The 24,106-nt window shown below is 35.6% G+C and overlaps 1 pseudogene; it reads left to right on the forward strand.

Moving 5' to 3' along the window:
* The first annotated feature begins 915 nt into the window (after nucleotides 1-915).
* Nucleotides 916-24,106, forward strand: part of LOC107757067 (ATP-binding cassette sub-family A member 1-like) — a 41,148-nt pseudogene continuing 17,957 nt past the window's right edge.

Raw genomic sequence — 24,106 nt, forward strand, 5'->3', positions numbered from 1 at the left:
TTAAAGGGGTCATATGATGCGATTTCAAGTTTTCCTTTCTCTTTGGAGTGTTACAAGCTGATTGTGCATAGATAAGATCCCTGAGAGAGAGCGCGAGAGAGAGAGAGGGGGGGTCACATCACAGTGGAGTCAGCTGTCTTAACCGTGGCTTGTGTACTGCAAACACATACCAGCTTCCTCACTGTGTCTGTCACGCGACTCTGTTCCCCAGAGTAAAGACATTGCTCTGTCTTTACATTTATTTTGAAAGATGAGCTCGCGATTATGGTAAGGGGCGTTACATTTCCGACGCGTGCTTGCGGTGTTCGGCCAATCACAGTGCACTGGGTCAGCTGGCCAATCAGAGCGGACTGCGCTTGTCAAAGGAGGGGGCTTTGTAGAAAACGAAGCGTTTGAGAGAGGCGGGGCATATAGGACCTACAATAATGTACAGTATTTGAAAAATAATGTGTTTTTTGAACACTAAAGCATGTCAACATATTCTGTTACACCAAATACACAAAATAATGATCTTTAAAAAAGCATCATATGACCCCTTTAAGATTTTTTCCCCCATGAAATACACCGATTTTATACTCACTTAAACATTTTTAAACATCTAAACATGTCTGAAAATCAGTTAGGCTGAACACACCAAACAATTGTAGCAACTATGAACCAGTTAACCTTGTGCCATCCAATCACTGCACACTCCTATTTCATTCAGTGATATCTGTCAGATTATATAATTAATATTGAATACATAATATTTGTAGTATAAACTTACAGCACATGTAATTTAAGATGCACAAAATAAAGTAAAATAACTGATTTTGAGTAAATCCGCGTTGCCGTTTTAAGAGCTGTTTTGGGTGCGCACGTGCTTTCCATATATGGAGGCTCGAACACAAACAGCAGCGCGTTTGACCGTCAGTAACCTCGCGCATCGCTATAAAAGCTTGGAGGAGAGGAAAAAGGTCCGTCCATAAGAGCGCAAAGCACCACCAGTACAATATCGCTTTGAGAGAGTTAGAAAAGCTGGTTTTTCTCTCTTCTCAAAGGGAATTACAGTTTATATGAAATAAGGAATAATCATTTCAGAGCAGGAAATAACGGTGAGTAACGTTGAGTTTCTTTCTTTCTTTTTTTTTTTTTTGAGCAGTGAGCTCTGTGCCAAGTTTAATTTTATACTAATTTATAGATGCATCATTTTGCATAAACCTACTAATTTTGTCATCAGAAACACGCTGTTGTTGTTTTTCCACAAATTACGCGAGCGACGCATTTGTGTCTTTTTTTTTAAACCGTAAACACTTGGTGAGTTGCGATGCTCTGAAAGCTTTGTGGCAGTCTGTTATGTTGTAATCTGATTACAAATTGTCACGTATTATCTTACAGTAATTGTGATTAGATAAGTATATGACTATTTTAACTTGCCAATTCTTTAATCAGAAATACGCTGTTGTTGTTTTTCTGCAAAATGTACACGATCGTTGTATTTTATCGAAAACACTTGATGAGTTCTGATGGTTTGAATGCTTCGTGGCAGATGTGTAGGCTATGTTGAAAAGTTGTGTATTATTGACTGTTATTTTCATTTGTACGCTACTGAGAAAATGACAACTTAAAAAACCAGACGAACAAAGAAGACGTGTCGCTTCAGCATCTGTTCGTAACCGAGTCTGCGCGAAATGACCGAGAGTAACCTCTCCTCTGCGGAACAAAACATCATGATTATAAACACGTTTGATGGTTAAAACAAAAGCTTAGGTCTATAGTTCAGTGTTTGAATCGGTGTCATTTCGTATTGTGTTCCATAGAGGTAGGCTAATTCGTGGCAAAGATTGTGTATAGTAAACAAATGTATGGGGGACTCTTCTTACATCATGTCTTGCTTGGACAAATTTTTAAGTCAGTCGTGATGGACAGGTTTATTTTTCGTGCTTTAAGTGCACAGTAAGCCTAAAACAACTGATCTTTGATGTATGTGCAAGAAACGATAGAGTACGCGAGAGAAGCGATACGATGAAGAAAATGGTAAACAAGACGAAAAATATGAAAATGGACGCGTCCGCTAGGGACGCTCTTTATAATGTTATGTATGAAAAGCAAAAGCATAAGAATCCGATTACCTAGCCTAGCAGAGTGCCATATCTGTATAAACTGTACAAAAATGACAGAAGCAAAACGCATTGGCTGCTAATGAATGATACAGGTCTTTGTACAGAGACTATATGGTTCAGCGACAAATCAATAAAAGGAGAAATAGTTTATAGGTCAAAGCACATCCACCAATTCGTAGAAAGTGTCATCTTTATATTCAGGTTGCATTTTTAAAACATTTTTTCTTGCCACATGGCAACAAAATGGCTTTCTGGGTGTTGTTTATGCCACACTGGATCATGGTGGACAACATTCATTAAATTAATACATATCATAAATAGTGTATTATAGTATTTTTTGAATAACTTAATTGATACAGAAAAAAATTACATGTAATTCCCCCTAATATAGCCTTGACTCATACATATAGTTAAGAATGCTAACCATTCAGATTAATTTGAAAATGCATTACTAGACAATTTAATCAAAACACCAGCAGGACATCATGATATTTATGATTCAGTTCATTATGCAATGTACCAACCCACATGCTGACATTGTGCACTGTTTCCACTCACTCCTTGTAGTCTCCACGATAAGACGAATGGCTTGAATATACGATATCAATGCCAAAACATTGTGTTTAAATTATTATTTTACCTTGCTAACATTGGAGGTGATTATGAATGAATCCATCTTCTCTGTAAACTATCCAAAATCATTCTGTAGTCGTAGTTAATTTTCTGCCTTAATTATACAAAATACACAAGGAAATCAGCTGAAATGTTAATGGGAAATTCTCATAATCTGTTGAATGTTTACTCATCCAAATGTCTCGTTTACTTTATTGCAACACTGTATATTATAAAGTCCCATCTGGATAAAGGTGGCATGAGATAATTGACCAACTGACTGACTGATCAAAAAGAGCTTGGCATCATTAGCTTTATCTCTTTTGTTTGCTTCTTATTGTCTTACTAGCTGCAGAGAGGAGGCACGGACAGTTTGGATCTGTGGCAAGATGGCTGTCTCCACTCAGTTGGGTTTGCTGTTGTGGAAGAACTTCACTTACCGACGGAGACAGACTGTAAGTTCATATCACATGCATCGAGCAACTGAGCAATCAGTCATATACCAAAAATACCAATAAAAGTAACAATGTAAACAAAAATGTTTCATATGCAACTAAATGAATGCCTTTTAAAACATATGGAGTCCCCAGGCTCCTTTTATTTGTTTGGTGACATCTGTGAGGTTCTGGGGGTCACCAACACATACCGCATTATATGAATTTCCAACCCCCGTATTTAAAGCAATGAATAAATACATAAATAAAAAAGACTAATTACTTAGGATTTGTGATCATTCGGTGTGTTTTATTGTGAAGTGATTTTTAAGATGTTGAAGTAATTGTTATTTATTAGGGAAATATTTTTTTCATTCAATTACTTGTACTTAATGTAAAATGATAGCAAAACAAATAGAGTTCTGCTCTTATCAGCCTTTGCTTAAAGAAACAATGTCCTGTAAGTGAATGTACTTCTGATTAAATGAAGATGACAGCATGCATGCTCCTGGCATTGAACGTATGAACAGGAGGTTCAGCAAATGAACAAGATTGTCAACAGGAAAGCCATCAACCGTCATGATAAACTGGATTTTCTGGACTTGGATAGTTTGTTCAGGATATGTGAATAGCAGATATGCTGTGCTGTTGAATTCAGATTAAAGTTCATAAGGGAGGAACCAAAACAATTCAGGATGATGAACAAATGAGTAAATATATACACACTATTGTGTCTTTTTTTCCCAGATTCAGCTGCTGATCGAGATCATATGGCCACTCTTCATCTTTTTCATCTTGATATCTGTCAGACTCCACTATCCTCCATACGAGCAACATGAATGTAAGTGGCCTAAGATGGTTTTCCCCAAAACACAAGCACAAAATGAATGCAAATGCATTGTATGAGATTTGAGATTAGTTTAGATAGTGTCTTTCTTGCCCCAAGAGTTCAATATAAATCTGACTAAATTAGAATAATAAAACAGCCGTTGGTCTGGTTTATATAATTTTGATTGTGTTATTTTTATTAACTGCTTTTGCAAAAGGTTTGCACTGAAAAGATCCTGAATGCATTTTATTTAACCTCTTGTGTCACCACGTCTTACTTAATTCAAGCGTCAATATTTGCTCCTCTTTGGAAATCACACAGTCCCCAGGGGAGGTCAAGGACAGCAAAGCAGCTACAAGAACAGCATGACATTCGATATATCACAAGATCTCTGAAACCCAGTTTTCTTCCTTTGAACTGACATAACTAAATGTTAACTATTTTTGATTTAGTTCCAAATCAGAAAATGAGGACCAGACGAATAGGAAAAAGAAAACAATATTACAGTAGATCTGGTTTGTGAAAACATACGCTCTTCAAACAAGCAGAATCTATTTAAGGGAAAGAATTTCTGCAGGGATGTTTCCAGGAATTGTGTGTGTGTGTGCAAACTGTAATTTTGATGTGTAAAATGCATGACATTTGCCTAATTATTCTCCAAATAAAATACACTTCATTTCATTGCATTAAATGCATTAGATTGCAGAAATATGGTTGCAAAGGGCATTTTTTGTTGAAGATTTAATATCACACATTTGTTCTAAATCTGATTCCTTTTCCAGGCCACTTTCCTAACAAGGCCATGCCCTCTGCGGGGACTTTACCATGGGTGCAGGGCATCATCTGCAATGCCAACAACCCCTGCTTTCGCTACCCCACCCCTGGAGAGACCCCCGGGGTGGTGGGCAACTTCAATGACTCCATGTAAGTATTTCAGGTTATGGGTCTGCATTGGATTTTACAGACTATATATGGAAGTTTCCCTCATATATGTTTCACTGTCATCATTTACAGCATCTCCCGACTGTTCATCGATGCCAAGAAAATTCTCCTCTACAGCCAACATGACAAGAGCTTTGAAGGTTTCAAAGGACTTGTCCGGGCCTTGAGAAACCTGCAGAGAAACACTGAAGGTACGTCACATTCAAACGCCTTCAATATCTTCAACATACACTATATAGTTCAAAAGTTTTGGAATGAAGACTTTTAGGATCACCAAGGCTGCATTTACTTGATTAAAAATACTGTAAAATCTCTAATAATGTGAAATATTGTTAAAAATGAAAATAACTGTTTTCTACTTGAATATATTGTAAAATGTCATTTATTCCTATTATGCAATGCTGAATTTTCTCCAGTCTTCAGTGTCACATGATCCTTCAGAAATCATTCTAATATTCTGATTTAGAGCTCAAAAAACATTTCTTTTTTATTATCAACATTAAAAACCTTAGCACTGCTTGGAAACCATTATACAATGTATTTCAAGATTTTTTCAAAAGTACAACATTTGTTTGAAAAAGAAATCTTTTTGGAATGTGATGAAAGTCTTTGAATCCTTGCTGACTGAAAGTAGTTCCTTAAAAAATCTTATTAACCCAAAACCTTTTGAACAGTAGTGTGTGTTAATTTGATGTTACTTTTAGTGTATGTTGTGCTAAAAGTAATAAAAAGAGTCATTTATGGTCTCATTAATGAACCAGAATCGATACATGGAATTAGAATCTCTCCCTTCATTTATGTTGAGATTCATGTGTCAGTCTCTTGTGAGTAATATGCATTAAAAGGTCATACGTTCTTCTCTTGGTTTCAGTTTCTAAAGTCACTCTACTACTTTATAGCATTGTTTACTCTCACATTGGTCTCAGTATAACTAGCTGGTTCAGTGTGCAATTAAGTTGAAGTAGTGAGTCCCTACACCCTAATTTCCAACGAGCATCAGTGTATCCAATGAAATGCAAGCACCAGGGGGATTTGTCTGTCTGTTTCCCGTCCGACAATCAGAATAGGTGTGGTTCCTCATTTGAGATTCAGTGTTGAACGTCAAATAGGAAACGTTCTGTATTAGTCATTTTTGGACTATTGAAGACTACAAAAGTGGTCATCAGTATCTGCTCATTTTTTTCTCTTGCTTAGAAGATTTTCATTATTGCATTATATGGCTAGGATCTTTTAGATGCATTGCTATGCAGTTGACAGGTGGTTGCATTACAGCCCTGCATAAGTCTGTATTATATTCTGGTCTTTAGATCCTTTTTCGCCCGTTATTTGATAACCTCAAGGACCACTTGCAGAAGTGATACTTGCAAAAACCACTAACATTCACACTACACTTGCTTATAAATGGACAACTTTGTGACCTTTATTTAGACAGACAGCTCACCGCTTGTGGGAGTTGCGTTTACTCACAGCTGACAGCATTTAATTAATGTTCCCGGAGGAGCTGCTGTTTGCACCTGGGGCTTGAGGAATAGGATGCTGGCTTTGTCCACCGTGGATTAGAAAGCCTCAAAAGTCACAATGGTTAAACATGATCATTTCATGCCACAGAGATGCTTACGATTCATATGTGTCGATGCAATCTAGTAATATGTTTGAAGAAGATATGATAACTCAAAACTGCTTTGAGGGGCTTGTGTCATGAAACTGAAAGGTTCTTTGAGGAACCAAAAACGGTTCTTCTATTGCATTGCTGCAAAAAAAACCTTTTGGAACCTTTAAGAGTGTATAGCAAATGAGATGTCTTTGATATCCTAATTGTTTCTTCTTGAAGAGTAATGCATTCAATGGAGATTTGATCTGACTCTGATCTTTCAGATTTGTCTTCTGAGAAAAAATGTTATCCTAAGTGCCTCAATGAGTTTCATAAAAGTATCAAAACTGCTTTTCAGACGTGACTCAAATGATCTGAGCTATATTTTGAGCTTTTATTTTATAGCCCTATACTCTTTTTATTGGCAACTATGGTTCCATGTAGAATTTTTAACATCCATGGAACCTTTCCATGCTATATAGTGGAAATATTTTAAAAATGTTCTTTGCATGGTTCTTTTAAGAAGGTTCTTTTATGGAATCCCTGTGAAAGACCTTGTTTGGAACCTGTATGTTTGCGAATGGATTTGTGGGTGTTTGTACTGTGTTTGCACAAATTCTGTACTCTGCGCCCCCTGAAATCTTGTATAGCTCATTTCCCAAAATCTTCCTGAATAGTTCAACAACAATAAGAGCATCTGAAAAGAGGTTTCAGAGAAGCAGCTGGGGAATGACCTGTAGTAACCCCAGAGGAAAGAGACTGACTCAAACCAGTTCATACCATAACGATGATTCTTCTGGAACGTTCTGACACGCAACACAATGAGCTTTCTGAGGAACACTGCTGTAGTTGCTTTCTGGCTTTTGTTGTTCCTCCGTCCTTTACCGTGGACATCTTGCATGATGAACTCAGAATTGAGAGCTTAAATGAACAATTCTCTCATGACTGCAGCAGTTACCGAACGCAATAGTTCAGCTGCATTACCTCACTGGCTTTATCATTGAGTTGGGAATTGCAGTAGAGTCATACTTTTCACAATGTTCTGAACGACACCCTTTGTTAAAAATAATATTATTCATTGTGAATCACTGCTTTATGTAATGAATTCAATGAAAAAGAGCAATTTGACCTGTGTTAGTCAGCATTATTCTGACGTGATGCTATCAAGTATATATATTATATGAATTGCTTGCATAATTTATGTATATATATTTAAATAACTTACAATTTATATTATTATTTATTTATATTATTTATAAGTAATATAATTATGTATATATAATATTTATTATAATATTAATAATATTTATTATTATTTATAAAAACATTTATTTATTTATTTATTTATTTGTCAGCATTATTCTGATGTGATGTTATCAAACTCAAATATTTAAATTAGTAGTTATATGCACAATTTATATATATTTACATAAATTGTAGTATTAATAGTAGTATTATTGTTATATATATATATACATATATATATAAGTATATATAATAGTACTATTTTTTTATTAGTGTGTATTTATATTATTATAAAAACAATATAAATATTATATATATATAAATAAATAAATATGGTATTTCATGCTTATATTTTTAGTCTTAAAGGTTTTCTTTTTCTCCTAGGGTTCAAGCTGAAGGACTTCCTCCGTGATAATGAAACGTTGTCTGAGTTTCTTGAGAAAAATGCTACCCTGCCCAAGCATGCTGTGAGACAGATAGTGGAGGCTAACGTCAACTTGGAGAAGGTAAATGAACTGCACAACACAAGCTGTTTAAAAACCCTTGAACGACCAAATCATCAGACATCAGGAACTTTTTTTCACAGATGTATGTTGTTTGCCCTTCCGGTGTTGTTTTTAATTACCTTCACACACATGTATACACAGCGCTTAAAATATTTCACACACCGTCTGGCATAGTCATTAAACTGCAGCCTGTCATCTATCTTGGGACCGTTATGTAACGCACTGGTTCGTGCAGATATGAAGCGGTCTGTTTTTCAAAGCCCTGTACATGCATCCATACGCTCTCACATGCGGATGACCTTGATGTGGAGGGGTGCGAGATCACGGGCAGATGTTGCGGATGATGGATGTCCTGCACAGCTGTACACGTGCTGCTGTGCGCTGGGGGGGGTGGGGGGAGTGGAGTCACATGACTGTTGCCCTGCAGAACCACAGCCATAGGACAATTCCTGGAAAACTGACACAGGCCGACTGATTCCCAGCACCTCTGACAGATGCGCCACAAGATAGGGACAGCTTTGATAACACTTTACTTCCGTTTATTGAAAATATGCCCTGCGTTTCATTCTTCACATAGCATACGTCGTAAAATCGATCAATTCTTTATGTTGCCCAGCTAAAACCAAAAACAATGGCTATTTGTTAAAAATATTTGGATACTTAAGCTGCATTTAAAATGCATCAGATGCATTAGAAACATTCCACTAACATTTAGCAACCAGAAAGTGTTAAAATACTTTTAATCTTAATATTGAACATCATATCTATTGTTGTATAATTTAAAATGAACTGAAGTGCTAAGTTTATTTGTGCTCTCTTTCTTTAAAATGTATAGATAAGATAAGATTTTTTTTAAAGAAATGAATACTTTTATTTAGCAAGGACAAATTCAGTTGATCAGAAGTGACAAAGACAATTTTTCTTCAACATTGATATTAAAGATAAATGTTTTTTGAGCAGCAAATCAGCATGTTAGAATGATTTCTGAAGGATCATGTCGGCGTTCATCTCAGAGACCTGTGCAATACCACATCTCTGGAGGATTTCGTGACAATAGCCAATAAGGACGTGTCTCAGCTGACGCAAAACATCATCTGTCAGTCATCTGCTGAATGGCTGAACAATGCAGAGAGCCACTTCCTGTCCAACCTGGACTTCCTGAAGCCAATACGGGTAAGTAAATACAACTGTTAAATAATAAATCCCTTCCATCATTATGAACCAACATCACAGGAACTAGAATACAAGAATGAAAGTGCCCATGTTAATGATTGCTTGTGAAGATGTGTTTTATGTCCCTTATATTTGACATAGAAGTTGCTTACTGGACTATAATAATGCAATAAACGCTACGATAAACAAAGGAATCCACCAGTTCAGTAAACCAATTACACACAAACTAGGACAAGTGTATATTTTTGTATTTTAGACCCAGTGAACTCTGAAATCTTCAAGCAAAACAGAATAACATTGTGGTCACATAATGGTCACTTTTACATAATATGGTTTTGCCAATCAGAATAATAATTTCAGCATATTTGTGCATGAAAAGGGAACTGCGATGGCCATCAGCCAGGAGTCTTCACATATTGATGTCTTTGTGTATGTTCGCTTTAGACTCAATGTTTTCTTTGTTTTTGAATAATGAGATTTCAAGATGTCAGGTCACTGCTATCTTTGCGATTTAGTTATGAAAGCAACGGGACAATGAGGGCTTTGACATTTTTTCCTTAATCACAACGTTAAAGTCCACTCCAGAGTTAGTGTATGTGGCTTGCATGCATTTACATTGCCTTACTAGCAGCTTACGACTTAAAAAGATGCTTAATGCATGTTAACGCGAATGTGTATCTTCCTACGTTGTGAAAAATGTTTGTAATTTTCACAGAAATAGTAAAAATGCTATAGTAAAAACCTGTTAATTGGTTATAATTCATGTTTTATGGACAGAAACTTACAATGAACTGTAATTCATCATGTTGCTTTTTACCACCCGTATTGTTATGATTGTTATGAGGACATTTTAAGTTAAAAAGCAAAGTGGCTTAGTGAAAAATAAATATACGAAATGTATAGTCACAGCGTGTTTCAGAAACCCTCCACCTTCCCCAGCTCCACCTGTATAGATCTGCTACGAGGTGATTCATGTATGCTATATGGGGGTTATTTCATGTATGTTATATTTGCGGCAGCAATATTTCTTACATGCTCACAGCAGCATGTTGTGGATGTATTGGCAGTAGCAAGTCTCAGTACTTGCTCTGCCGCAGCAGCAGCAGCGTAGCAGATCTATTCCGCCAAGACCAAATAAATTAACATTGCCATGTACATTACCATGCCAATCCCTCAGAGAGTTGTCATGACAGTGTACTTAATGCACTTTAATTGTGCTGAAGTATTGCTGAAGTCCAACTAAAAATTATATTACATTATAGGCTTAATATTAAGAAATATGCATTGTGCACAAGTAATAGTCCTCCAAATAAAGTTTAATTATAATTTGTATATCAGCATGTCTCGAGCTATATATCAGTAAATATGTTAATAGATTTGAACTACACTTAGTATGAAATAAATGTATTTTAAATATATTACTTTTTTAGTAGGGCTGTCATATTAACATTATATCACATTATATCAACATTATGTCTATAAATTATAAAGTATACAGTATTTTTGTCACAGTATTTCTACAATGAATTTCTGGCAACCACAGTTGCTACTATTTTTGCAGTAAATTTCACAGGATAATTTTGACAGTAAAATGTGTACAATATGAGTACTTTGATTAGCTAATAATGTCTTTTTTAATGTTTTGGTCGTGCAGAAAGATGTCAAGTCTGACCCGAAGATTATCCAAGATGTGTCTATAGCAACAGACAGTCTTCTGGAGAGTTTGGGAGCATTAGCGGTGGAGGTAAGAGCCCCCGGAAATATCTCTCACCCTGCTTTTAGGGACTGAACTGGACACCAGAGTGAAGTGTTTAATTCCCACCCCCAGCTTCCCAAATGTCCTTATCCCATATTAGACTGTTGGATCTGGCTAGTCAGAAAAACAACAGATTGATTAAAATGTCTTGTTATAATGCGATAAGAATCAATGACTGTTTAAATGGTAATTATGATTATATTCCTGGTTTTTGATGTGTAATGTTGCATTATGCTAGTCCTGAAAATGTTATTATTTTGTGCTTAGGGGTTAATGAGTCATTAAAATTTTTGTTTTGTAAAGGTTCTTTAATGATGGTTCCATGAAGAATTTTAAAAATCCATGGAACCTTCTCATTCCACAAAAGGTTCTTTATGGTGGATAAAGGTTCTATAAATTATTCAAATGTTCTTCACACTAATAAAAAATGGTTCTTTTAAAAAATGTTCACTGAAAGGTTCTTTGGGGACCCAAAATGGTCCTTCTACACCATCGCTGTGAAACCCGCCTTTGGCCCTATCAAGATATAACAAGAAACTTGTTTTGCTTAAAGAGACAGAAAGTTCTGTTAATAGCTATTTCGGTTAGCATCCCACACGTCTTTGTCCCTTAGAAAAACCACAGAGCTGACGCTTGACATTTCAGCCGTACACTCAGTGTTGCTGCTCGCAAGTATTTGGTGTCCAGCGTTTAGAAACCAAACCTGAGCGTTAAGTGAGTTAGCAGCGGTAGAGTGGCCCATCATAAGACTCCCGGTTCCCGCCAGCGCTGGGCAAAAAGTGCAGAGCTCGACAAATGTGAAGTAACTTGCTCTTAGAAGTGAAACAGGGACACACTTACTGTTTCCACATCATCTCACAGGGCATTTGTTCATGGGGAATGTGTCTCACAAGCAATCTCTTCCCGGTTTTATCGCTTGAAACAGAAACAGAAATCGAGTCGACGCCAATGCTGGCCAGACCAGCATTACTTCCTCTTTGTTCTCACATAAGCCTTGCAGACATGCGAGCTGAACTCCAGTAACCCTCGCTAAAGCCAGAGGCAGAGAGGTTACTCCAGGTCATGCTTTATTTCTCCAGTTACTCGGCTGTGTTTGCATGTCTGTCTGGCCTCCAGGGCTTCCTCAGACACCTCATGATAGTTTACAAGGTGACAGCTATAACAATAGATCTCTTCTATGACTAGCAATCGCATGCGCAAGAGCGGGAACAGATGAATAATTTCCTAATGAGACCCCTGGATGATGTGGGCGAACTGATCTCATTCTTCCAGTAAAAATGCACATTAGCTTTGCAGAATTAAAGGACGGTGCTATTTTAGTATTGTTTACTGTTATAGATTTTATTCATATTTTGAATTTATTTTCATTTTAACATTAGTTAAAGTTTTAGTATTTTTTGTTTTTTATTAGGTTTTTTAAATGACTCTATAGTTTTTATTTGTTTTATTTGAGTTATTTTAGTACTTGAAGTTAAACTGCATTTTTAAAAAGTTTTTAAAATATATTTCAGTTAGCATTTAATTTATCTCAAATAATGTAATATTATTTGAGAAAATAATATAATAAATATAATATAAATATAAAGTATAATAAAATATAAATAAAATAAATATAATTATAATATTATAAATAATATAATTTTAATAAAATAATTTGATGATATAATAAAATAATTTTTAATGGTTATCTGCACGTGTGATTCCTATTGGCTATGTTCATTCCCTGTTGAAGTGAATGGAAATGTGTGGATAAGTGAATAAACCCGGCTGTAAAACTCTTTGTTTGCTTCTCAGATGTGTTGATGGTGATTTTGGAAATTGCACACATGACAAAAGTGTTTACAGCCCTGTGAATCATATTGACTCATCTTTTACAAACCTGACCGACTATAACCCGTTCACGCAAATGCTTATGTAACACCACATAAAGCCATCCATTTATCTCATAAAATGAAAATGCTCTCATTATCATCATGCCATAATTCTCATATATAGCCCACTTTTTCCGCATGCATCCATTAATGTGATGGAAATGTCAGTTATATTTTGTGCTCTTGAGGTCTCTTTCGGTTTCATCAGGAGAATGACCGATAGTAACCTCGTCCTCGGCAGGCATGCGTGAGCGTGTCACAGCAGCGGCTCTGTTTTTGCTGGCGGGCAAGCGGCACAAGATACGGTTTTCATAAACTCCCTTTCATTCCTCTCCACGCTCTGGATTACCCTGAAGACACTTACATTCATCGTCTATTTTTATACTTTTGCTCGGTTTTTCTCTCAGTACTTAAAAATAATTAACCATCATTATTTTCTTAGCCTCATTTCCAAACCTGTGTAGGCCGTTTTGTCCGTTTAGAATGTGAAATGAGGCTTTTTGATTGATTTAAAAATAAAAGCATCATTACTGCATGTGCTATTTTCTAAGTCACACGATAGTGTCATGTGAGGAACTGACTGAAATTCAAACCGTTATTCAATGAAAGTGAACGCAAATGAGAATACTATCAACTTACATTTAGTCTGTTCCTCACACAAAGCTGTTGTGAAATCGTGAAATATGTGCAAATTTCTCTTTTCGTGTTTCACATTAAAACAGCAGTATATATCATGACATACAATGGCGAGGAAATAACGACATAATAAAAATGGCTGCACAATACAGACATCCAGGAGCAATAAGCATGTTTCTGTATTATTATTGTTATGTTTGGGTTTGGTCAGTGTCGGTAACACCCTTCAGCTGACAGTGACAACACACCCTCTGACACATAGAGGTATAATGTCCCAAATGCAGGCAGGCATGTGGACTGCACACTTTAAGACACCCAGTAACGGGATAGCCAGTTTTGAAATGAATATTAGTCTCTCTCTTTCCTGAAGCAGCTGTACTTTGAGAGAACTGACTAAACACAGTCCAGGGTGCTGTGGTGTTTACGTTTGCTTTTCTCAACGTCAGACAAACAGTTTTAAGCACTTATTTAGCATAAGCAAACGTTTTGTGACGTTTGACCATCACGCGGTTCTTCACTCATCCGTGTCTTTTCGATGTCATTCATTTGATCTTTTATTTTAAAGGGGTCATATGATGCTATTTTAAAGATCATTATTATGTGTATTTGGTGTAACAGAATATGTTGACATGCTTTAATGTTCAAAAAACACATTATTTTTCAAATACTGTACATTATTGTAGGTCCTCTATGCCCCGCCTCTTTCAAACGCGTCGTTTTCAACAAAGCCCCCTCCGAGAAAGGAAAACTTGAAATCGCATCATATGACCCCTTTAAGTTTGTAAGATTCAGACAAAGAAAAGATATTGAGGTTCTGGAAACGAACATATCTCTGTAAATAAAAAGATATTTCATGATATTTCATGAAAAATGACAACAGCAACAAAAAATCAGCCAGAAATTAATCATTTTATTCAGCAAAGACATTAAATTGATCGAAAGTGACAGTAAAAACATTTATAATGTTACAAAAAAATCTATTTCAAATAAATGCTGTTCTTTTGAACTTTCTATTTATCAAAGAAACGTGAAAAAAAAAATCCACAAAAAGCAGCACAACTGTTTTCAACATTGATAATAACAATAAATGTTTCTTTCAGCATCAAATCAGCATTTTAGTATGATTTCTGAAGGATCATGCATGACACTAAAGACTGGAGTAATGATGCTGAAAATTCAGCTTTGCGTCACAGAAATAAATTACATTTGACAATATATTCAAATAGAAAACAGTTATTTTACATTGTAATAATATTACAGTTTTACTGTATTTTGATCAAATAGATGCAGCCTTGGTGAGCAGAAGGGACTTCTTTCAAAAACATGAAAAAATCTTATCAACGGCAGTCTTTTGAATGGTTGTTTGTATAAAGACTTCTACTGAAATCTAAGGACTTTTTGACTCTTTTTTTGACTCTCACTGTTTCTCAGCTTGGGAGTATGAAGAGCTGGCGGGACATGCGCAATGAGATCCTGTACCTGACGGGCAACAGCACACAGTCCCCCAACCACATGTACCAGGCCGTGTCCCGTATCGTCTGCGGTCACCCGGAGGGCGGAGGCCTGAAGATCAAGTCCCTCAACTGGTATGAGGACAACAACTACAAGGCCCTGTTCGGGAACTACGGCAATGACAGCGACAGCGAGCCCGTTTACGACAACTCCTCCAGTAAGCGAAGCTGCATTGCTCTTTTTTCCATTGTTTGCGAATACTAAATATTTCACGTACCCTGCTAAATTGTTGAAAAACCTCTTTTCTTTAGCGCCCTACTGCAACAGCATGATGAAGGGCCTGGAGTCGAGTCCCGTATCCCGCATGATCTGGAGGGCTCTGAAGCCGCTGCTCATGGGGAAGATCTTGTACACCCCAGACACCCCTGCCACCCAGAGGATCATACAAGAGGTCAGGAGACACTAATGAGAGAAACTAATGATTAGTGTTGACCAGGTTTCTGTGAGTCAAAGATTTGGACAAACATTCTCATTCTGTATTATTACTGGCTTTAATAGTTGTTTCTGATAGTAAAGTCATCAGAAACAGTCTTACTTTAGTAGTTTCCATATAGCATTTATTAATATTTTGAATCAGCTTCCATTTTTATGTTTTCATTTTAATTTAAATTTGTTTTATACATTTTTTGTTATTTATTTATTTATTGCTTCAGCTAATTTTTATTTTGGCTATTTTTAGTAAAAAAAAAAAATGTTTTAGTTGAAGTAATTTTATTTTAGCAACTTCAACTTAAACATATTTTGTTTTATATTTTATTATATTTATTTTATTTCAGCTAGTTGCCAGAGCAATATATTTTTTTGTTTAAGTTTAAATTTTTCTAGTGTAATATTATTTTGGCTATTATATTATATTATATTATATTATATATATACTACATTATTTCAATGAATGAAAACTGTTTTTTAGTAGTTGTATTAGTTAACAACAACAAAACTGAAATAACACATAAAAAGGAAATACAGGAATATGTAGTGACTAAAACATGTTAAACAAATCAATACTTGTAAAAATCTAAATCTAAAAAAAAAAAATCAAAACTTATATTTTAACTTAATTTCATGTAATTGCATAAAATATGGACACAATTTATATTAATCTAGTAATTTAAGCAGAAACCTGTAGATCAAAAGGTTTTGAAGATCATGAAAAATATAAATTCAGACAAATATGTCTGATTTCTGAAGTACAGTATATACAATATTCTTATATATTTTATATATCTCTTTCTGTCTCTATCTATCTATCTATCTATCTATATATATATATATATATATATATATATCAATCCAGCAGTCCCTATCAGTACCTTGAAGAACTCAATCTAGAGGAGCATCCTAACTGTCTCTCTGTTTGTCTCAGGTCAATAAGACGTTTCAGGAGCTCGGTGTGCTCAGGGACCTCGGCGGCATGTGGGAAGAGATGAGACCCAAAATCTGGAACTTCATGGAGAACAGTGAGGAGATGGACCTCGTTCGGGTGTGTCTCTCTCTCACACACACACACACACACACACACACCTGTCTGAGCACAGATAACATTCCTGAAACAAAAGACACTGTTCCATGACTGTGCTGCGAGAAGCTCCAATGGTGAACTTCACACTGCCACCTTTTGGACAAAAGCCATACTGCATTTTAACCTCACTACTGAACTCGCATGGCACACAATGTGTGGTGCTCTGCAGGACGCACACTTATTACTGGAGATCTTCATATCCTTGGAGAATTCTGGGGACCTATTTGTAGCTAAACGAATGAAAACGTGTGCTGCATTAGGTGTTTTGTTGTCATAGGCACAAATGCTTAACTTGCTGTCACATTGCTATGTGCATGACTTTCATGCAAGGTTGTGCAGAAAAATTAAGTAAGCAAGCAAGTAATTAAGTAAATAAATAAATAGAAATTAGATTAAAACAAATATAAATTGGATTAATTTTTATTAAAGTGTTATTAATTTAATTATTGATGCACTAATTTACAGTACCGTACAATAGCCTAATGAAATGCTTTATAAAACATAATATAATAAATATGTAATAAATATAATAAGACTTTAATTACCTTAAAAATATTTTCCAAATATTTTAGATATCTTTATAATATTACCTTTTCACAGCATAAAGTATGCTTAAAAGTGTGTGATAAAAATGTTTTCAAATTATGAAAAAATTTGATTATTTATTGTTTTGTTTACATTTACTTTTACATTTGCATTAATTTATAGTACCGTAAATAAATAAATAAAAATTAGATTAAAATATATATTTAAATAAATAATGCATCTAACAGTACAGCACAATAATAAGTATGGAAAAATGTAATAATTTAACTTAATATAAAATAAATACATTATTTTAGACATCTTTTTAATATTACGTTTCACAGTGTAAAGTATACATGTATAAATTTGTAAAAAAAAAAAAAAAGTATTATATCATAGTTTTAACATTTTGTTTTTTTGTTTACATTTATTACTGCACTAATTTATAGTACCAGAAATAAATAAATAAATAGAAATTTGATTGAAACAAATGAATTAAAATTGGATTAAAATAAATAAACGATGCACCAAAAATAAGTAGAAAAAAAAACAATTTAACTTAATAGAAAATAAAAAAAACATCTTTATAAAAGTACATTTTCACAGTATAAAGTATATGTGCTTAAGTGTTTAATAAAATGGCTTAAAATTAGCATGTACAGTGCCGTTAAAAAAGGTTTTTGCCCCCTTCTTGTTTTTATTTTAAATTTTTTGCATATTTGTCACACTTAAAAGATTCAGATCATCAAACTAATTTGAATATTACACAAATATAATGTATTTACGTGCATTATCTTTGTGTGATATTAAAATTTGTTTGATGATCTGATATAATTTTGTAAAATAATTTTGTTTTTTGTCTACATACTGTATATTGATGCACTAATTTATACTACCAGAAGCCATTTGTCTTGTATGGCTATTAGCTACACAATATTTCAATAATTAATTGAATGCTATTTCTCCTAAACAGACGCTCCTCCAGAACAACGCTAGCGCTCGCTTCTTTAACGCCAAGCTAAGCGGGATGAACTGGCGCGTGGAGGACGTGTCCAGCTTTCTGTCCAAGGCTTCAGAGGACACACGTCCCCATGGTTCAGCGTACACATGGCGGGAAGCGTTCAACGAGACGGATCAGGCCATCCAGACCATCTCACGGTTCATGGAGGTACGCATGTCTACACACTCGTCTTCACAAACACAAAGATCAGATCTGACTGGCTTCTTCATTAGAATTGACTTGACTGATAATGTCAGTGATTATGTGGGCATGGCTGCTAATCAATCAAATGGATCTAGAAAAACTGAATCTGTGTTTTCAGTTCATGTCTTACGTTGCTGGGTCAGTGTGTTGCTCTGTCGGATAAAGAAACACTTCTCAGTTCTCCACTGAATTACACTGACAAATCAATTATGCTGCAACCCACCAAAGCAGGTCAAGCCAGTCCAAAGTTAGCCGAACTGACTGGTTATTTTATTAAATACTCGTGTAAACTGGCCCTGATTTTTTTGATTGGCAGAATTGCATCATTCGGTCAGCCTGACCCCGACTTCTTTCCGATAAACTGTTTATTTTCATTCTCCCCTGAAGTGTGTGAACTTGGATAAGCTGGAGCCGGTGGCTAACGAGGAGTGTTTGGTAAACAAGTCCATGCGTCTGCTGGATGACCGCAAGTTTTGGGCTGGGATAGTGTTTCCTGACATGCAGGCCAACACGTCTGACCTGCCGCCCAACGTCAACTACAAGATCCGCATGGACATCGATAACGTGGAGCGCACCAACAAGATCAAGGACGGGTAGGAGACATGCGTTTCTGATTATGGAGAAAATGAACGGGATTTTAACTGGAGTCTTTGAGAGCTGATGGTTGCGTTTCGCTGTAGGTATTGGGATCCCGGTCCTCGAGCGGACCCGTTTGAAGACCTGCGGTACATCTGGGGTGGCTTCTCCTACCTGCAGGACGTGATTGAACACGGGATCATACGAGCTCTGACCGGCAGCAAGGAGAAAACGGGGGTTTACATCCAGCAGATGCCTTATCCATGCTATGTGGACGACATGTAAGAAACGGCATTCTTCAGCCTTTAAATTGAGCTTTAAATGAACTCTGAAACTCGGGTTTCGTTCACAGTGTCATGCAAAAACAAATCAGTAACAATTAGGCTCTGTGCTGCACTGCTGTCTTGAAAGGGTTTTCAAAGGGTCTTAGATGCCACAGGTCTTCATGCAAGAGAGTGACCCCCATCCTAATATCCTCAAAAGGCAGCTGTATTTATTTATTCATGTATATTTCAATTTAAAATGTGAACAATTATAAATATGTATAAAGTGTGATTTTAGTTTTATTTAATTTAGTTTTATTTTTTCTACTCTACTTTCTACTTTATTTATTTATTTAATTACAAATGATTTTTATTTATTTAAAATCTAATTTGTATCGTTTATTTATGATTTATCTTAATCAAATTGCTGTTATTATTTGCTTATTTCAATTTAAAATTGTATGTTTTTAATTCATTTTACTTTAATATTTTTAATTCTACTATTCTAAAAATTCTACTTTTATTTTTTGTTTTTTTGTTTATTTAAAAATTATTTATATTTATTTAAATCTAATTTGTATTGTTTGTTTATTTTTTATTCTAATCAAATTGCTGTTATTGTTTGTTAATTTCATTTTTTTTATCCATTTTTAATACATTTTACTTTCATCTATTTAACGTACTTTCATATTACTTTTATTTGTTTAAATCTAAATATGTATATTTTTATTCTCTTTACTGTAAAATGTATTTATTTATTTATTTCAATTTAATTATTTATTTATTTTAATCTATTTTGAAAATTCTTTTTTAAATTCTTTATTTATTTATTTATTTTTCACATTGTTTTTATCTAAACATTTCCCTATTATTCCCTCACAGACCCTAGTTTGAAAACCCCTCTAATGCATTTTCTATGCTATCTCATACCAACTGAAGTAAAATCTCAAAAGTGACCAATCTGGTGTGCTATACATTTGATTTCAGTAGAGTTAGGATGTTGCCGAGCTAAGAATGTGATATTATAATAAGCATAAAAACACAAATGTTGGGTATAACTGCCAATTATTAACTATACTGGGCTTGTTTCAGTGCATTATGAGATTAAGAGATGTACATGATGCTGCTTTTGCCCTAAACTGTATCTTAGCAGATATCTTTTGAAACAGACGTGCTCCTGCGTGTTTTATCAGCACCATTGATTATCTTCATACTGAAGGTGTAACCCATCCTGTCTGCTCTGCCCTAGTTTCCTGCGGGTAATGAGCCGCTCCATGCCTCTGTTCATGACTCTGGCCTGGATGTACTCGGTGGCCATCATCATCAAGGGTGTGGTGTACGAGAAGGAAGCCCGGCTCAAGGAGACCATGAGGATTATGGGTCTGGATAATGGCATCTTGTGGCTGAGCTGGTTCATCAGTAGCCTGATCCCACTGCTCATCAGCGCCGCCCTGCTGGTGCTCATCCTGAAGGTGCGTATTGTCAAAGACTGATAGAAAAATATAACCCTATCAACTACTTAACTTGATTTTGTTTGTCATGTTTGCTCAGATGGGGAATCTGCTGCCGTACAGTGATCCTGGTGTAGTCTACTTGTTCCTAGCCTCGTTTGCGGTCGTGACCATCATGCAGTGTTTCTTGATCAGCACGCTCTTCTCCCGCGCTAACCTCGCCGCGGCCTGCGGGGGCATCATATACTTCACGCCCGGCTCAAGGAGACCATGAGGATTATGGGTCTGGATAATGGCATCTTGTGGCTGAGCTGGTTCATCAGTAGCCTGATCCCACTGCTCATCAGCGCCGCCCTGCTGGTGCTCATCCTGAAGGTGCGTATTGTCAAAGACTGATAGAAAAATATAACCCTATCAACTACTTAACTTGATTTTGTTTGTCATGTTTGCTCAGATGGGGAATCTGCTGCCGTACAGTGATCCTGGTGTAGTCTACTTGTTCCTAGCCTCGTTTGCGGTCGTGACCATCATGCAGTGTTTCTTGATCAGCACGCTCTTCTCCCGCGCTAACCTCGCCGCGGCCTGCGGGGGCATCATATACTTCACTCTCTACCTTCCCTATGTGCTGTGCGTGGCCTGGCAGGATTACGTCGGCTTTGGAGCCAAAGTAGTAGTGGTGAGTGTGAATTTTATTTCTTAAATGTCATCTGCTTTGCCTTTTGCAATACCCAGCGCCATGGGTTTTCAATATTTTAGATGCTGCGGACCCCCAAATATAATCATTCTCATGCGAGCCATCTATATAGTGTGTTTAGTGTTATAAAGACCCAGTTTATACTGTGAAAATTAATATTGTAAGATGTTTAAATTACTGTAGATACTGTAGATGTATTTATTGATTTATTTATTTTAATCAAATATTTATTTATTTTTAGCTATTTATTTAAATTTTAATTATTATAAATTTTTATTTTAAACATTTATTTTTAATTACATTTTTATTAATTTATTTATTTTGAACAAAATTTGTATGTATTTATTTTTAACTAATATTTATTTATTTATTGCATATTTATTGTAATCTATTTATTTATTGAATTTATTATTTTTATTACATTTTTTATTATTATCTATTATTGTTTTATTTTAATCTCATTTTTATCAATATGTTTATTTTAATATAATTTTAATTTAATTATTTTAGCATTTATTTACTTACTTTTTTATTATTATTAACAATTTTATTAAAATTCTATACACATTTTATTTAGTTATTTTAATCAAATATTTTTTTAGTTTAGTTTTTATACATTTATTATCAAATTTTTATTGATTTATTTTAATCTATTTTATTGTTAATTTTTATTATTGTAATAAATTTTTATTTTCTCCTTTTTTTGTTTAATCCAGTTTTTATGCATTTATTTATTATAATCATTGTTTTAGTTTAATCTAATTTGTATGCATTTATCAATTATAATCAAATTTTTTATTTATTTCAATTTATTCAATTGTTTTTTTTCATTATTTTAATCAATTTCTATTATTCATTTTCATCTTATTTTTTATTATTCATTTCTTATTACATTTTCTACACCCCTGACCTTTGCTGTTTATGTCCCGTCATGTATTGAACGCCTCTGTCTCTCTTTCCTCAGAGCCTCTTGTCTCCGGTGGCGTTTGGCTTCGGCTGCGAGTACTTTGCTCTGTTCGAGGAGCAGGGTGTGGGCATCCAGTGGAGTAACCTGCTCTCCAGCCCCATGCAGGAGGACAGCTACAGCCTCACCACATCCATCTCGCTCATGCTCTTCGATTCGGTGCTCTACGCTGTCATGACCTGGTACATTGAAGCTGTGTTTCCAGGTACGTGGCTTTATGAAGAGATGTACTTTCAAGACATTGACAGCTTGGGTAAGTTTCTCATGGTCTAAAAATGTCACTCCGACAGGTCAGTACGGCATCCCACGACCCTGGTACTTCCCCTTCACCAAGTCATACTGGTGTGGAGAGAAATGTGGTGGGATTACATCAGCACCGACCAACAAGAAAGAAAATGCTGAAGGTAGAGAAATGAAACCCAAAATCTAATATTTATGTATGTCTTAATTTCCCAGAATGCTCTAGTTCTGTCAGGACCACCATCGTCAAAGATGATTGACAATTAGCATACAGTTTGGATTGGCGGTATGGTTCTGTTCTGGGCAAGAACTCCCTGCGCATCCATGCAGCCTAGCATGGATGAGAGCAGGGAGAGCAGCGATAACCCCCCCAGGGTAAACAGAACAGAACCAACATAAATGTATTGCAGATATCGTTAAAGTTCAATAATGTTATGTACACATTTTAGAATTAGTCTGATTCAAAGGAGAATCAGAAGGCTGAATCCTGACTGACAGAGGAGGAGTTGGGGATGGAGGAGGGTAATTAGCTACTGAGCAATGCGAAAACTGCTGATAATACTGAGGGACCTTATATATGAAAGCTTATATAGGTGTCGTATCCTATAGGTTAATGGGGATCAGCTGAGAGTCATCTGATGCGAGCTTGACTAACGGGACCTGCCAGAACTAAAGCTACGCTAGATTTTTCAGGATGGAGCCAAACAAAAATGGTCGACATGAAAAATCTAAATATTGCATGCAAAGACTCTACTCAAAGACGCTGTTTACTCTCTGTTTTCTAGCTGTATGCATTGAAGAAGAACCGGCTCATCTGGATCCAGGTGTTTACATCGAGAACCTGGTGAAGGTCTACAGCAACGGCAAACTAGCGGTGGACGGTTTGACTCTGGGTTTTTATGAGGGTCAGATCACCTCCTTCCTGGGGCACAACGGTGCTGGGAAAACCACAACCATGTACGACAGCTCGGATCCTTTTATATCTGATGTTAATACTGTTATGATGTAAATAAGATAAGCTCAATATTTCTTGCTTTCTTAGGTCTATCCTCACTGGCCTGTTTCCACCCACCTCGGGCACCGCTTACATCCAGGGCAAAGACATCTGCACCGATCTGAACACTATACGCCAAAACCTGGGCGTCTGTCCGCAGCATAATGTCCTGTTTAGCATGTACGTTACACCAAAAGTAGATTTGTGACCCTGGACCACAAAACCAGTCATAAGGGTCAATTTTTCGAAATTGAGATTTATACATCATCTGAAAGCTGAATAAATAAGCTTTCCATTAATGTATGGTTTGCTAGGATAGGACAATATTATTCTGAGATACAACTATTTGAAAATCTGGAATCTGAGGGTGCAAAAAAAATCTAAATATTGAGAAAATCGGCTTTAAAGTTGTCCAAATGAAGTTCTTAGCAATGCATATTACTAATCAAAAATGAAGTTTTAATATA

The sequence above is a fragment of the Sinocyclocheilus rhinocerous genome, unplaced genomic scaffold (genome assembly GCF_001515625.1).
Source record: "Sinocyclocheilus rhinocerous isolate Xijiao unplaced genomic scaffold, SAMN03320098_v1.1 scaffold563, whole genome shotgun sequence".
In the NCBI taxonomy this organism is placed as follows: Eukaryota; Metazoa; Chordata; class Actinopteri; order Cypriniformes; family Cyprinidae; genus Sinocyclocheilus; species Sinocyclocheilus rhinocerous.